Consider the following 5,000-nt stretch of genomic DNA (forward strand, 5'->3'; position numbering starts at 1 on the left):
CTACCAAACGAGCCGGGCGCAAACAGGGGAATCTGCCGATGCACACCAACAATCCCATTATCATGTCCACTTGCCAAACTTTTTTACCTAGTCACGTTGGGTTAACAATCCAGTAACAATATATCTGAAAAATCGCTCACCAGTTGAACAACAATCCAAATTTGTTTTGCAGTTGCTGCTCTCAAGCCTCAAAACATGATTTTCTATTTCTGTGTTTCCCACTGGATATTGGAAACAAGATACAAAGTTGTGGACAACACAACTCATCACTATTTTTTGGCCATTGGTAAGTTGTCCGCTGACTTGTGCTGTGTTGTTGGGTTGCTGTGTGCAATCAAATACAGGAAAATATACATGCCAAGGATTTATGGAATTTATCATAATGACAAGTAAAACTGTATTTATACTGTAGACTAGTCACTGCATAATTAAGGAGGCAACGCACTAGCAGGAAAGAGGAAAAAGCCTAATAAATTAGAAAAAGTATCCTATCAGGATACAATTGTACTGACTCACATAGATTGGTGCCATCAAAAGCCTTTATATCTTATATTTAGAAAATAATCGGTATGCAATTAATTTTGAATCAGCTTACTCTGCCACTATTATTATTATCATTATTATTATATTAAGCTATACAATAAGCCACACTGAAGAAATCGAGATTTATACCACCAAAGGTGTCAGTGCAGGTCAAGATCCAGTAAGAAAGAATAAAAAAGAAAAAGAAAAAAGAAATCAGCTAGTTACGTAAGAAAAACATGTTAGCTGACGTTTTAAACTTATGAAGAGTTGAAGAAGTTACAATCTCTGAAGGCAATCTATTCCAAAGTCTACAAATAGCAGTATAAAAGCATCTAGAAAACTGACTTGTAGACGATCGACTTGCATCAAATGTCATTGAATTGAGGGTCATAGAACTTCTGGTAATTCTTGCAGGTTGATGAAATCCAGGTAAAACCAGATAGAGGGGATGGGAATTATTGATTACAATTTTGTATAAGACTGAAAGGGCCCCAATAACTCTACGATGTCCAATGTCTAAATCTAAGTCAGACAGGAGAAATTTAATGGAATTAAAAGAACGATCAAGCAGTCTTTAGTGTGAGTCTGCAGCAGATAACCACATAAGAGAAGAATACTCAAAATGAGGCAGAATAAAAGAAAAGAAGCACCTTCGTGTAATGTTGTCATCTTCATAGATTTTTTTGCACTTGCGAATGATGCCTAACTTTTATGAAATTGCCAGGGCCATATTCTTAATATGCAATTCAAATGTAAGCTTTGAATCAAAGGTTACACCTAAGAGCTTTGGGTTATCCACTGAAGTGATTAAAGGCGTTTTAAGCAGGGAAAGTTCTTGCCTGAAATCTCAAGAGTTTTCTTACTAACTCAAGCATTTCGCTTGCTTTCTCAAGCGACCTCCGTAGATGGCTAGACTTGCGCTTGCTAAGTCAAGTGGTGTACCGTCACCGTGGAAACAGCGTCAGTCACATACCATACTGGTCAAGATCCTTCGAATGCGGGCGTTGGCCAGGAACACGGCTTAATATCTTATAAGATAAATATTTTTTTCACAGTATCTTATTCTGTAATTTTCTTAAAATCATATTCAAAGAAATTTAAATTGACTGAAAACGAAAGGAGATAATGGAGATTATGGGAATAAAAAGTGTTTTACTTATAAATAATAAATCATTATAAGACAAACAATTTACCTCTTACTGTACTATTACTACTCGTCTCTCTAAATCGAGAATATATCTGCTATTCTATGAAATAAAGAAGATTTCAAGTGAAAAAAGTCTGAGGAATTCTAGCAAAATTCTTTTGTTGATATTTAATTCCATGATTTGTTATATTTAACCTCATAAAATCAGATATATGGGAATGGGTAGGCCTATATTTTAATACAGGGATGCTCATTTGTTTTGATAATGCGTCAGAATGAAAGGGCTGCCAGTCGGAAGTGTGTGTCATTGTTTTAGAGGCACTTTATATGAATATAGGAGAAAATATTGCGCTTTGTTAAGATGTTTGGGTAGATTTACTCTGCCATCTCGATGCGGCGCTAGCTTGTCAGTTGTTTTGAATTGCGCGCTCAAACTGTTACCAACCGCCAATGGATTAAACTCCACTCTCGACTTATGCATTATGCAGTTATCTCTTTCCGAGATTGTTGGTGGGGATACTTATCTATTGCTTTTAAAACCCAAGTATGTATATGCTGTGTGTTATTTTGACATTTCTATGTTCTCCAATGACTGTTATGATTTGTACTTTATAGAAAGACACTTCCACTTGTCTGGCATCACTGAACAGGGCCTGCCTGCCTTGGAAAGCGTTTTAAGCAGGGAATGGTACAGTTCTTGGCCTATTGGCAAGAATTCTTGCTCAAGCACTCCCCTGCTTAAAACGCTTTAAGACTCCATTAATCAGCAGACTTGGATGCTGAGGCAACTGCGTTCGAGACCGACTCACAATCATTTCTTTAGACTTAGTAGGATATAATTTCATTCCCCACCGAGAGCACCAAGACTGAATCATAATCAGGTCTACAGTGAGAATGTCAGTTACTATTTGCCTAGTTGCCAGAGAAGGAATATCAGCATAGAGAGAAGTATCATTAGCATATGCCAACAATTTATTAGTAATGCCAGACCACATATCGCTTGTATATAAGATAAAGAGCAAAGGGATTAAGAACACTAATCTGAGGAACCCCAGAAGATACATGAGAATACGAGCTAAAACTACCATTAACATGAACACGCTGCTGCCTATCAATTAAAAATTCTGTTAAAATACTGAAAACTTTGCCACCTACACCAATAGACTGTAACTTAAAAATTAAACCCCTGTGATTAACAGTGTCAAAAGCTACACTAAAATCCAGCGAGACAAGTCTTGACTCATGACCCTTATCTAAAGCAGACTGCATTTCATGCACCAACATAAGCAGTGCATCATTGCAGCCGAGTCCCTTTCTAAAACCAAAATGAGTCTCTGGAAGAAACAGTCTAAAATGTACAGAAAGACGTTTGACCAACAAACGTTCAAAAATCTTGGATAAAATTGGTGTAATTGAAATGGGCCTATATTCAGTAGGTGAAGACTGTAGTGGGCCCTTGGGAATAGGGGTAACATTACCAAAGCGCCAGCAATCTGGAAATGACCCTTTACGAACTAAAAGATGTAAAATTACGGCTAATTTAGGAGCCAATTTACTGTTAAGTCTTTTTAAAATCAAAGGAAACAAGTCATTAGATCTACTCCACCATATTCATCTAGTTCAGATAACAGATACTTGATTTCAGTGGACCTGAAAGCAAATGAATTAAAGCATGGCAATGGGTGACATGAAGGAGGAAGTTCAATATCTTCTAAACTTTGTTTTGAAATAAAATAATCTGCTAACAAGGTAGCTTTCTTAAACAGACTATATGTAAAACTACCATCAGGTTTCATTAAAGGAGGAATGGAGGACTCAAGACCTAACAGAAATGTTTTTAGTGTTGACCACCATTTATGCGGCTGTGAGGCTTGTCAGAGAACTTCTTTCAAGTGAGCATTATATTCAGATTTAGCTTCCTTATAAACATTAGTTGCTGTATTTCGCATGGCAACATAATTCTCCCAACAAAGACAAGTACAATTAACAGACCAGAGATTGTAGGCAGCATGTTTGTCCCTATAAGCCTGGTGACACCGTTCATTAAACCATGCTTTATCATGTGAACAAGATATCAGAGTTTTGCTGGGTACAAACTTTGTTATGATGTCCAACAATGACAAATTAAAAGCTTTAATAGGACAAGGAGCATTGTAAACATTTTGCCAAATAATGCTATTAAAAGCATGGTAGACACCATTCCAGTTAATTCTAGACTTTAAGACTTGTCTAGTTAGCGTAAAATCTAGCATAGGAAATTCCAGCTGGATCTTACATGCTAGACTACATTGGTTGGAAGAACCTATTGGCGCAATGGAGTCTACATCAACTACCCCTCTCACATCAGTTGGCAAAAGATCCAAAAGATTGCCACTCCTGTGAGTTGCACCACGGACTAACTGCTCACACCCAAATCACCTATAAATAAAACAAGATTTACTATCATTTTCTTGAATAAAAATGTACGAAGTCAACAAACAATCATAAATACTGTCATCAGAGTTGGAACTTCTATAAAGACTAAAAATGTAGAAATTATTAAAATGACTATACACTCTCACAACCATGTATTTGTGACAACCACATTCATACTTTGTAAAACGACTAGCATTAAAACCAACTCTAGAATATAAACACAAACCTTGGGCTTAAGGTAGAGAATTCCTACAGAGCAACAAGGGTTTATTAAAATTGGGTAAAGGTAACTCTGACGTGTGCCTCATGTCTGAAACCAGAGTTTCAACCCAACAAATGATGTCAAATTTTGTCGAGATAACTGCAAGTTCATTCAAATTCCAATGAAGTCAACGAATATTACAAAAAAGTAAATTACAATACTTTGGATGGCAAGGACCAAGATTCAGCTCAATATCACCACACAACAAAACAACAATTCCACATAAAAATAACAAAAACATAAATTTGAGAAAGATCTCAATTATACAAAACCCAGAGATTCTTAGCACCACTGAACACTTGCTGGGGACTGGGGGCCATGGCTATATTGACATTCATGATTGTTATAAAAAAAGGAGAAAGTAAGAAAAAAAAAAATGTGAAAAAGGAAGGAAAACAAGAACTGCAGGGATGTGCCTTCCTTTTAACTACTTTAAAGTGCTGCTGCAGCTTCTGACCGTTTAATTCTATGGGGTCACGTGGCCAGTTTTCACACTCAGACCCCCCCAAATGGTGGGGTAGGATTGCCAAATGATCCAGATCACCACCAAAATTTTATGGAATATTAATTAGGCTAAGGCAAACCTTAGGTAAAAATTTTATTTAAATCTGTTCATAACTTTTCGAGTTAGAAAAAAAAAATCCTGGATCC

At 36.6% G+C, this 5,000-nt stretch overlaps 1 protein-coding gene across 1 annotated transcript in view; it reads right to left on the bottom strand.

Annotated features, from left to right (window-relative positions):
- The window catches only part of LOC113829336 (type II inositol 1,4,5-trisphosphate 5-phosphatase-like), a 17,371-nt gene that overhangs the window by 11,127 nt on the left and 1,244 nt on the right, over positions 1–5,000 (bottom strand). The window lies entirely within an intron of this gene.

This window comes from Penaeus vannamei, chromosome 2 (assembly GCF_042767895.1).
Source record: "Penaeus vannamei isolate JL-2024 chromosome 2, ASM4276789v1, whole genome shotgun sequence".
In the NCBI taxonomy this organism is placed as follows: Eukaryota; Metazoa; Arthropoda; class Malacostraca; order Decapoda; family Penaeidae; genus Penaeus; species Penaeus vannamei.